At 42.1% G+C, this 13,093-nt stretch overlaps 1 protein-coding gene across 1 annotated transcript in view; it reads right to left on the reverse strand.

The window, feature by feature from the left end:
- CASS4 (Cas scaffold protein family member 4) overlaps nt 1–13,093 on the reverse strand; it is a 289,095-nt gene that overhangs the window by 240,366 nt on the left and 35,636 nt on the right. Inside the window, exon 2 of the mRNA XM_078652004.1 lies at nt 4,463–4,535. The gene's annotated coding sequence lies outside the window, so the exon portion shown is untranslated. The remainder of the gene's footprint in view (nt 1–4,462; nt 4,536–13,093) is intronic.

Raw genomic sequence — 13,093 nt, forward strand, 5'->3', positions numbered from 1 at the left:
CTTTTGAGCCTTCACTGCCTCATCCCACTGCTTCATGTACTCATTTAGCTCTTGAAAGGATTTTCGTCCAGATCCCCTCAGATCCATTGGCCATCTAGGGCCCCCAGGATCTCCTCCCGGGTCCCCTGCTGTGTGCATCGGTGTACTCCACTCTCTGGGTATCGGCATCTGACTAGGGGAATTAGTGGTATCGTTCCTCCTTGCCTCCTCTGCTCTTTCTCTATCTTTCCGTACCCGTTCTTCCCCTCTTGCTCTCTCTTGGTCATATATCGATATTATAGGACCTATGGTAACAGGTACCTGTAGTGCATCTGGTAATGGGTAGGATGTGGCGCTTTCCGTTTCCGGCGCTCTTTGTACCACAAACCTTCCGACTACCTGTTGTACCTGACTAGGCTGGGACAGCTCTTTCTTTGGCTCAGGATCCCACTCTGAACTGGGAAGCGGTCTATGCTCTCCTGCATTGCCCCCCTTTTCTCCTTCACTCTTCTCGACCTCTCCCCCTGCTCTATTATACGGGGGTGGCCTGTCTGTCAATAATCTGTTTATCAAGCTATCTTCTGTTTCGCTCTCATCATCTTCTTCCAGGGGGGTTTTATTTACTGGCGCCTCTAACACTGGGTACAGTTTATTTACTTCCATGTTATGCACTCTCCATCTTTTAGCATCCGCATCCCACCTGGCATCCTGTACTGCCCTTACCGATCGTTTCACCCTTTCTTGTCGTCTGTTCATATTCTTTTCATGCGCTGCCCTAAGCCATGCATCAAGAGCTTCAAACTGGGTTGGTCTAGGCAAGGGTCTCATTGAGGTCATGACTGATTTTAATCGATGTAACACCTCTAATCTGAACGTCCCGTACTTCGGGAACGTCAGTTCCTCATTTCCTTCAGTAATCTTACTCCACTCTGATATCCAAAGGATCGTATGCAACCCAACATTTACTGCCATATAACGAGCTGGCGTACCCTCTGGCGGGGCTTCTTCCCCTTCATACGATCCCCGCTTCTCTTTCTTAAACAGCGCTTTCAGCCACTTAAAACACTTCATAATTATGCGCACAAAATCCAGCCTCGCTACTCTGTTTACTTCCTGATGACAATCCACCAATCCTGTCGCGGCTTTGCTAGCTTGGCCTATCACAGCGCGGTCTTTCTCCTGTCGGCCAATCACGTCGCGACCCTGTCTGACGTCTTCGCTAGCTGGCCTATCACAGCGCGGTCTTTCTCCGGTCAGCCAATCACTGCGCGACACCACCTGACGTCACTTTTCTCCGCTTCGCAGCAGCACCCCTCCTTTCTCAACTCGTCTCCCGGTTATGCATGCGTCCCATTCATACACCGAAAAATGACTACTTCCGACCAAGCGGTCACTTCTCTCGACTGTACGTCCACAGTCTATCTGTAATTGTCAACACAACTGACGAGATGTCTATCGTCTCTCTGATAGGTTGCTTACACACACAGTAACTTCCGACCAGCGTCCGTTACTCACGCACTCACTCTTACGTTCCCCCTATCTCGGTCTCTCGGGTGATCAATGGTACCTCATGACCCCCTTCACACTAGTTGACAATTACTCTGGGTGTCCGATACACCCGAACCACTTAAGCTCTCCTTGAACTTAAGATTTCCACCGGTTGCGCGCGCTCACAACCTGTTCCACAGTCACTCTACAGACATTCAACTCCGCCAGACATTACAACATAGATACAATACAAAACACCGCAATCTAACACGCATAACCCTTTATACTCACTCTCAACCGATACTGCTGCTTTTTCTGTCTCACGTCATCCGGATCTTCTCCAGCGGGCTGTTCTCCCGATCATCGATCTCTAGGGGCCTTGGGGTAAGCTAACCTGGCCTAGGTCACCGTCCTCAAGAAGGCAACCATCCTCTATAGCTACCAACTGAAAGGGCGAGATTTTGATCGATACCTTATATCTATTGATCCAAACCTCGATCTGGTCGACTGAACCTTTGTTGCCTGTCTGTAAGGAAAGAAAGTGCACCTATTTCCAAGCTAGTTCACCCAAGAAAGGACTCTACTCCCAAAGATCACGGACAACTTCTAGTTTTCAAAGTTTATTGTAAAGATATAATGAGCTGCAAATACAGGCATCTCAGAATGAGATTCACGAGATACACAGGTCCAATTACATACATGTGCTCTCGAAAAGCCCTCAGACGAGCAACAGAAATCACTAACACAAGTTCTAAGAATAATAAAGCTATCAGCATAGACGCATATCTCTCCTTCATTTAGGTTGGAGGAAAACACACACAGGTTAGGCGTCCCTACCCTGTTCTAGATGGTATCCCTACTTAACCAAATCCCAACCTAACAAAGGTGTCAGCAGTGAATGACCCCCAAGGGAAGTCACTCACTCTAAGTCTCTTGGTGAAAACCTAAAGTTCTCCAGTCATGACCCCTCACTGCCTACCCATCCGCTCTCTAAAGGGTCTTCAGGTATCTGCTCTAACTCCACCCAGGGGTACTGTCCCTAATACAAAACAGTCAACAACATTTGAGACGCCCCTTGCGGAACGCCCCTCACGTGGTGCAACTTCTGGCTTTTTCCATGATGCTTTGTCTTGGGCCTCATGCGTTAGAGTTGACCTTGCTTCTCAGACTCTTCTCCGGCCCGCTGATACCCCTTAAACATTCCAAAACCCTCCTCCATGTCTGGGCCGTCTACTGAACAGACCTCTATTCATTCATTTATAATTGCATCCCCCCTTTCCTGTTGCAGACAGATATCTGTAGCCAAGAACCCAACTCTCATATACTTCTAAAAGAAATAGGCTTGCAACATTTCTCAGCCCAGACATGTACGTATAAATCAATGCTAAAACATTTCAGGCCTACAATATTTCTCATTATGATTATAGCATTCAACTTCTTCATTAATTAAAGCATGTTAATACTCTTATTCTATTATTAAGTAAACATTTCTATAAATCATGGCCTATTTAATGCAATGACCAAAAACCTTAATATAATCTGTGTCGTGAAAAGAACCACCTTCCCTTTCCCTCCAGCTCTGGCTCTGAGGCCTACCACGTTCTGCGTTTAACCACCTGCCATCTTATGTTTTAGCAGCTTCACGACATGCAATTCAAAAATAATCACATCTAATAAAATCATATAATGTCACACATTTCTGTATTAGTTCCACTTCTACTTAAATCTCTATATTAGCTATACATTCAGAATATATTTGCAGATACTATTAGCACTCATGGCATTTCTCCTCATGATTTGTGCTTACTACAGGTAAGTGTGATGTACTCATACATTTAAATCAGTTTGCGCTCTCTCACCTCTTACTGATGACTGACATATATCCTTAGACAAAAATAACCCTGACTACCCAATACGTACGACCTCAACTAGCCAAATCTTGCGACTTGAGTCGTTGCTCTGCACCCTTTCCATGGTAACACCTTCCCTGCTGTTCATCCAGGATGAGTGCTGGGTGATGTAGTGGAATGCTAGAGTACTTGGTGATGGAATGGTATGCGTGAGTGTCTGGTGAGGTGTAGAGTGTCAGTTGGAGTGTGTGGGCTGAGCAACAAGGATGCTGCTCCTGGTGGGGCTACATGCTATCTGCTATTTACTTACTAGCTATTTACAGGGCTCGAGTTGGGGTACCACGTGGGTGGACGGCGTCTCCTCACTTATTTTACAGGGTGGACGCTGTGCCCCCTGCCTAATAGCTGGACTTCACCTTTTTGGCCTCTCTGGGACGAGATCGGAGCCACCTTTCGTGTCGTCACTTCCTGTCGTGACGTCACTTCTGGTGACAGCGTCCCCCCACTACTCTTTTTAGGACTTGTGCCCTGGCTATTTCCCTGAACCTTAACATCTTAACAACCTGTAACTAACTCTTAATAAACGTTCTTCATATAACCTACTCTATGGTTCCCAGGATTTCCTTCTCTTACAACATCAAACTATATTAAAATCAATGCCTGACCCATGCCTGATCCTTCCCCACTCGCCGCTGAGGATGACCTCACTTATCAGTCCTCGTGTTGATTGTTTATTCTGCTGTGCATATAAATGACATGAAGATGGTCCCTTAAGCGAAATAAATGGATCTCACCTAACGTTTACTCATACATTCACGTACAATACTGTCTACATGTGTCAATTCACGATCAGTATGTTTTCCATCTGAAATATAGGTTGTTACTAATGTAAACGTTACGCAGTCTGTACCCCAACCTTTCTTGCTTTCTGTGCCCATTTTCGCTGTGCCTCTCCTGATCGACTGTGCCAATGATATGCCATAAATAACGCCAAGCACCATCTATTGTCTTATATTGAATTTTCGAACTATCCCTCTGTTTGTAGTATGCCTATAAAAGTCATTAAAAACTATTTGAAGAAAAAAAAAAGCAAGTGGGTGCATGTGTTACAGAAAACTTCCTAAATGCAGAATAAACTGGCTTACCTTAGAGCCCGTTCAATAAACAATCGGAGGTATTTCTGGTCAGGCACCATCTGGGTAAAACCTGTTCTTTACTCTACGATAAAACAGAATTATCATCAGATCTAGAATGAAATAAAGTGATTGACACGCTCAAACCTCGAACTTAGTACACCATATAATAAGAATATTTTAAAAGAAACTCCAGCTAAAACAAATAATTTTGCAGTGTTGGACACTGTCGAGAAACAAATCTATCTCCACTTTAAATAAAATCTTAATTTACCAGTCTGGAAAATTAGACAAAATCTTATTATGCTAGGAGTTCTGAAGATAATAGAGCACGTTCAGAGCATCGATGTAAGGTCAGGTTAAGGGTTGGTTATCCACTGGTTTCAAATGAAAGGTTGTGAACGTGGAAGCATTAGACTAGTCAGTTGCTTTCGAAATAATCCTTAGACTTTTACAAAAGCCCCTTCCTTTGAAGCTGTTGCTCTTCTTCAGTGGGTACAATAATATTTCCTGTGAAACACCGTGGGAAGTAAGATAGCAGACCTAGAGCGCCACCTACTGACGATGACCACTGATTGCGGAATGCATACAATTCCCATTTGGACCATTCTAGCAGACACAGTTCTATTAGCCTTAGAGTGAATGTTCACACATTTTATTGTACTGTGTTATATAGCACTCTCTATGCAAGCTCATGATAAATGGTTAGTGCGATTAACAGTTTAGTTAACGGAAATTAGGTATTGTTAGGCCGCAAGGTTTGACTTTCAAAGAAAGAGAGGTTTTGGCCTTTGACATGAGGTGTGGGCAATTAGCTGAAATACAATAATAGAGATTAAGACAAACAGGTATGTGATTTAGAGTAGGCTGGGCTCAGAGAGAGGTGGTGAGCTGGAAAGTGAGAAGGGGTTCATTTGGAAGAAAAAAAAGGAAAGCCAGCAATTGGAAAATGTAATTCAAGGCCATGGAATAAAGGGGAGGCTTTTTGAGATAATATGCAACGTGAGAAAGCAAAAGTGCAAAGAGGAACAACATTATTTGATTGTGAAATGAGGTACCATTGGTAGACACTAGAAAGAAGCGAACAGTCTCCACTGCTTAGCTGCTACCGGACTACCACTACAACAAGAACAGCCAGTCCCCTCAGGGATGGGTAAAGTTCTAACCAGATCCATCTGGTCCAGCTTTTTTTGGTTGAGAAAATTTGTAACAGATTCTCTGGCAATGTGCATCTTCATGAAGCGTTTCCCTAGAATGAAATATCCTACCATTCTTAGACCCATATAGTTCAAATCTGACATAGTCTTGCACTAACTATGAATGAAACCAGTAGAAACTACAAGGGTGCAAAGTCAATCGCTTCAAATGAGGTTGATAATTTGGTAGTTAGTTTCAAGAACTGACCCATTAGGCAAAACACAACATTTAATGGGATGGAGCAAATGAAGGGATTATACTCAATAGAGAGAGTGACTTGGTTACTGATGTTTTTCTGATGCAGCTGGGAAAGACTACTTCCTCTTTAATTCTAGGACCTGGGTCTGTTGTTTAAACATAGCTCATGTCTTTAAACAACTTAAGTAGGGAAGTGATGACCTGAGGAACTTTCTCAATGCCTGCTCAAAATTGTCGAATTTGTAGTTTGATATCTTTGCCACATTTGCATCAAAAGGTTTTATGGGTAGACCAAGTGGGGACTTAATTCAGTCAGCACCAAATGACGCTTTCAAGGGGAAAAAAACGTATGATTAGTTCAAAATATGTATTTGCAATGTAGATTAAAACAGCTAATGACGTCTTGCCTTTTAACTATTAATAATTAATGCTTACTGCCTCCTATGATTAAGAAGTGTCTTGGTAGATTGAATTCTATCTTTAGGGAATTATAATTGCTATTAGAAAGGTTTTCCAATGCCCCTTTTATAATCACTGGTGACTTTACTGGTAATTTATATCAACCCTTTCTTTGTTTACCAGGTAATTAATATAATATACATGGGATCTGATACCCCTGTATAAATACATTTCTATAATGTCTTTACAATTGGTAGTTAGTGACACATATATTTGCTGGTTATAAAGAGAATACGTCAGAACTCGACTATCATAAGTTATTACAGTTGAGTTCTGACTTCACAATGCCTGCTATCAGCACGGAGTTGAAAGGCATGTCAGATCAGGGTGCATAATTAAAGCAGCTGTTTAAAGCAACGAAAATGGAATGTTGCTTTTCTTTCTTCTGCTCTATTTCACTAGATTAAAATGACAAGCAGAGAGAATATGTTTATTTTTAACACTTCTTAGATAGAGAAAAGCTAGAGTCTTTCTGCATATTTCTGCACATTCTAAGATACAGCAGCTTTTTTTTTAAAAACAACTTGCTTCTAATATCTGTTCACAAAAAAATTCTATCAGTATTTTGATGTATTTAATTTTGCACTAGAGGCTTTATTTTTATTCTTCATGTTTGCAAACACGCTCGCTCTTGCATATGAAAGAGCTATGCCCCAAGGTTTTAAGTGGTTTGTGGGAAAGGTGATGGTGTGGCCATGTTTTATATGGGATAAAGTACTCTAGACGTACACAATAAGGACATTGCAAGTCACCTTGTAGTTCCATAACCTTCTAAAGGAATTTGGCCTTCGGCCTCCATACGGTTATGGAAATACTCGGTGACTTGCGATATCCATATAAGGTTAAAATGTGTGGCAGGGGGGTACTTTATCCATTGTATTCCACACACTTCTTACCAAAGTCTAAATCACTGTCAAGGGGCTGTGGATAAAACCTTTCCAATTTTTTTTTCAATGACACTATTTTAGGAACCTTGGTTCGTGTTCTTCGAACTTCAAGACTGGGGCACGGTCGTCGCTACAGTGTGCTAATTTTTGTCAAGGGCACAAAACCCTATTAGAGTATACTTTAGTTCATTGTACACACAATCATCGGTGATTTTATTTTCAAGCGACAGGCATGAGAGTGACTTTCGTCCACAGACCCCGAGCTTAAAATAAAGTCATGTAAAACATGAACATATAAACAATGTAATGTATTTTTTTATATTTTTAATAGAGTTTTATATAGCGCGAACTTGACCCGAATCGGGTATCAGAGCGCTTTACATAGCACCAGTTGCATTACATGAGGACAAATTCATTTTCGTTAGGCACAGGGAGATGAAGTGATTTTCCCAGAATCACAAGATGTTCAGCTTCATTGCCAAGACTCAAACCCAGTTCTCCAGATTCGATGTCGACCGCCCTAGCCGTTAGGCCAACTCCGAATCTGCCACCATAAGAAATAACAAGAGGATACATTAAGTCCACTCGCTGTCCGTAAAGGTATCTTCATTGTGGTCGTGGGGTTTTATTATTAAGTCTTTCGTAAACTCTTCTATGACTTACTTGTCTGAAGAAACACATGTATATGTTTCGGAGGCGATTATGGCAGAAGTCTTTGATCGCCTGCAATCCCTCTGAGAAAGGTGCAATTCTGCACAAGCATTTGCCAAGGTTGGTTAAAGATGCAGAAGGGTGTTTAAGAAGATCTTGTGTGCCATGCTAAAATTTTCTGTTGATGTGTAAGGCAACAAATCAACCAAAGAATGGAAACAAGAATACAGAAAGCGGGTCACTCATATTCATTTCCATAAACACGATGAGATCTGGTGTCAGCTTTAGGGATGCCTAAAGGCTAAGGACACGTAAAGATTTTGTTTTCTGGTAGAACAAAGGATAAACAGCTATCATGTAACTTGCAAAGCTTGGGAATCATTAATCTGTTAACTATATGCTAGACATATAACTAGCCAGCTCTGTTTTTACTTCTTTCATATGTGCAAACAATAACAGAGAAATCACCCAATGAGCAGTTGTGGGCCTTATTAAAAATATTGATAGGGTAAACTGCCAACAAGAGGATCATTCAAAAGTACATACATTGTAAAGTTGAAGTCTTTTTTTAGATGTCCTTTCGTGGCATCATACATTAATTTGTAATATTTGCATGGAACAATTAGACACAGAAAAAATCACACAGACATGTATACTGGTTGAATGCAACAATACTATTAAAGAACAACAAATGCTAGGGTTCAAGGAAAAATGAAGTCACGCCATATATTGACAATGTGTTATCTAATAAAGGTTACACTATTTCACAGTCACATTTGTCAATGTATAAAAAAAAAACACTCTCAAGCGAGAACAAGTGAATATTCATCTTAGCATTAACTGTAATGAATAGAGAGGGGCCACTCAAAGCCAAAGGGACAGACTTTCTTGTGCTTAATTACATGCTATATGTAGCTCACTACAGTCAACACAAGGCGATGATGGATGGAGTGCTGAAACTTTTCATACACACTTCCGGTCATGGATCTGGGTTGAATCCATCATCGTTCTTTAGCTCACACCGCCACCCCAGTTTAGACCCAGCCATATGCAAATCAGTCTTGACCCTGTTCCTCATGGGAACATGCCAGGCCGATCTGCTAAGCCAGGTCTTCCCTGGACCGGAAACAAGCATTATGGGACCAGTTTTGGGATATCACCCCTCATCAGCCAGGCTAGCTTGCATCCAATGGCAAAGTGAGCAAGTCCAACAATCAAAGATTGAAGGGATTGTAAATAATGCATGGCTGTCTTATAGTGTCTAACATTAAAATCATTTAAACGTGGAAGTAATATAGTTTTCTTAAAGCTGCAATATAATCGACAGAATGGTATTAAAAATGGTCTTTGATGATCTGTCTAAACACTGAGGAAAGAGCCTCAGGACTGCTATAAAAATCAGAGAAACCCACAGTGTTGCTCATATTCTTAATATACAATATCCAAAGGATGCTAGCAGTTTATCTAATTTCAATTGTAATTATGTTCAGAATATCTATATACATGAGACAGATTTACTTAGACTCTAGCTTTAGTTTGAATCACAGATTAAAAGGGAATGTGCACATTTTAGGCTTTTAAATATCCACTCTTTCAGGTTGAAGAATCATGGTTAAATCATGATAAGAGAAACAAGCTGTGCCATTTATGCCAAGCAGCAGATGAAATAGTAAAACATACTTTATGCTTATTGGCACAACTGCTTGGTGTCCCGATAAAAAATTTACATCCACCCTTTAAGGAGATCAGTTGTAGATCAGTTTTGAGGTCCCTGCATTTTGTTTCAAAGGTGACAATAATAAATCAATTGGTAGTCTTTTTTAGTTTTTTACATTTGTAATATATGAACACAGCAAAAAACTATTTATACTGGTTTTCAGACTCAGCTTAAGATACTTTTCTACATCGATCTAACCTTTCTATAATTTTTAATGATCAAGAACTTTGGCTGTGATTCACTTTATTTTAAATTCTCTGTACAGGAACATAGCTCAATGAGTTCACTTATTGTTGTTGTTATTGTTAATCTACACAATCAGATTATTTCATACTGTTAACATTGGTGAAAAAAACTATTTGCCATATCCAGAGTCCTAACACCAGACACTTATTTTAAGCCTCCAACATAAATAAACAACATATTTAATGGAAATGTGTTTCAAGGTCACTGATGTGCTGATAGGTAGGGGTGAGTGTTGAACTTCACTACGCCGGTGGAGATCGCAGAGTTATGCCACTTGGCGCTCCGCTTGGAGCACAGACTTCAGCAAAAACTCTGCAACTGCAGTGTGGCAGAGTTTACAGGCACCCCTCTTACTTTTGTATCCCTCATGACAAACTGTGTGGAACAACCCTCATATGCCACGGCCACTAAGGCATGCCCACTCACAATTTGGGAGTGTTTGGAGGTGCATGAGCAGACACGTCACACAACAGTCAGCTACCAGCCTAGAGTTGCCAGACAGGAGCAGCAGTAATTTCAGTTGGTGGCTGGTTTGGTGACGCTATCCATGGTCGCCTGCAGGATGAAAGGGAGCGTTAAATGTTGCCTGGGCATGTGGGATCACCTCACACTCTGGTGCTTACGCAGATGGCCTTCCCATCAAGCATTGCGGCCCCAGGTGAGGCCACAGGGACAGGGAGGAGCTCTGCACATTCAGGACACATTAACCGGTCTCACCCCGCCTGGCTAGGCCAGGAAGCCACTTCCGGCTGAGGGAGTGAGGTCAGCCTGACAGAGAAGCAGGACTAAAGTTTCCCTCACAGATGTGCAGCAGGGATGGTGACTACAGTGGTGGGGCTCAGAGGCCAAGTTGAGTAGACCCGCAGGAGCGGCGAAGGGGGGACATCGTTTACCACGCATCCATATCAACGTGGTATTATTACATCGTGGTTTTCACAACGCAAGTCGCTACACCGACTTGCACTGGAGGACGCTGTAGACTAAGGAATAGTGTAAATTACTGTTTCCAACACCTTCCCTACTGTATGTAGACTGGAGTTGGAATAGTAATTCACACTATTCCTAAGTCTAGCGCCCCTCCAGCTCAAGTCGATGTAACGACTTGCATTGTGAAAACCACGCTCTTACAGACCGCGTTGAAATGGCCCTCGTTGTATCGTCATACAACCGCGGCAAAGAGTAGTTTTGTGGCTTCCACAGGTGGTATCCCGCTGCAGGCTGAAGAACGCTGCAAGATTGTCGGCTTGAAGAGAAGATTGAGTCACAGACATTCATGCCCACAGCTTTTCTTATTGGGCACCAGAAGTAAGTGCTTTCTTGTTGTCAATAAACCTTGTTTCTATTGTTGCAAGAGTTCGTCCCTCTGATAGACATTTCAGTGGACAAGGCACATATATTGTTAAATTATAAGTCATATAATACTAATTTAGGTAAAAAAAGCAACCTGCCTTCAGTCTGTCTGCGTTCACCAGTGCGACTGAGTGTCCATCTGTTGCCTCAACCGTAAAGACATTAATAAAGCAGCAAAATATGATTATGCACGCTATTCTATTGCATGTATGTCCGTAATTTATTTTCTATTTTGCAATTGGATATAAAATTCTTCTAACAACGAAACTTAATATTACTACCAATTGTTGCCCCTTAAAAGCACTTACATAACAGGCCTTTCTTTAACCAACCCAGCACGGCTAGTTTTGTGGACCTAGGAAGAATGAAAGACTGGATTGTCCTCAACTAGTGTTCAAACTTCAAACTCATCATGCAGGTTGAACACACAGACTTCGCCACAGACTCTTTAACCTTCCGAGCGGTCTTCCCAGCCTCTATTGGTTGAAAACCCTACCCTGATGTGCCATCAGCCCCCTAAAAGTAGCCTCCTCTGAAATTGACATTCTTTGCCGACTAAATGGTGCAAGCCTTTAATTCACGACACTGCAAACGTCTTTAGAGATATACACGTGAATACGGACAAGGCAGTATTCTATGATGTTATTCTGAATTTTAAGTAACAAAAAGTTGTATTTTAAGTTATGAAGTATCAGTGTTGTTTGCATATATAGTCCAGGAGGGGTCAACTCACTCAGCTCCTGCCTTTGCAGGATCAGGGATCAAGAAACCGGCAGGTGCAGGAGCCGAGAAGCCGGAAGTGAGAGAGAAGGGACTGCACCAGCGCTGGGCACACTCATATAACATCTTAGAGTTCAAAAAGACTTTTGCCAACTGTAATCAATTACTGGTACAGTCTAATCCATGCCTGAGTGGGATACCGCAGCTGGATTAACAAAACAGTGTAGTATTGCTTTAGTATAATTGATATCAGTAATATTTTTAACACTACAGAAGACAACATGTTCAGTGCCTCTTGGTGACAGTGGTTCATTTTAGTTATTGTTAACCCACCTTTGCAGATGGAAGCAATGCAAAGCCTTGGGCTCCTACAGATGTTGTCAGAAATGAATTGTGTGTAGATTGGAGATCCATTGCTTCCCGGGGCTGTCAAGTGAGCAAATATCACACAGTGTGCTAGTCTAAAACTGTTTGCCTGTTGCAGACTCTACCAGTAAAAATACCTTCAAATTAGGACCGGGATGTGGCATTCCGCAGCACGAGACAGTGAAAGATGGGGAGAGGATGTGGTCCGTTGCTAGACTGCCAACTTTGGTGCTGGAAACCAGGGTTCGAGCCTCGGGGTCGCGTCCACATCCTGTGATTCTGGGCAAATCACGTAATCTCCCGTGCCTGAATGTGTAACATAACTGGTGCTCATGTAAAGCACTCCAATACCTTCCGGTCGAGCGCTATATAAAATGTGCAAAAAAACATTTAACCAAGAAAGAGGAGAGAGAGAAGCAAAGTGGAGTATTATGTGGTGTGGTGGTTAGGCCATTTAATACTACAATACCTCAAAGATGGTTCTTGAATTCAGACTAATAGCGGAAGATGTGTTAAGCATTTCAGAGTACCAACATGGACAATAAGTAATTGACGCGGCTCAAGAGAAATCTGACATCAATTTATAAACATTGAGTATGTTTTAATATTAATTTAGGTACAAAAGGGGGTGGTGATGGACGGAGCATCTGAACCAATCAAACACTCACACCCAGTCAAAAGATCTGGGTTTGATCCATCACGGTTCTTTAGCCCACTCTGCCACCCCAGTTCAGATATGGCTATATGCTAATCAGTCTGACCCTGTGCCTCATGGGAACAGTCCAGCCCGAACTGCCAAGCCATGCCTTCCCTGGACCGGAAACAGTCTTCCGAGGACCGGTTTCTGGCATT

Source organism: Lissotriton helveticus, chromosome 7, assembly GCF_964261635.1.
Source record: "Lissotriton helveticus chromosome 7, aLisHel1.1, whole genome shotgun sequence".
Taxonomy (NCBI): Eukaryota; Metazoa; Chordata; class Amphibia; order Caudata; family Salamandridae; genus Lissotriton; species Lissotriton helveticus.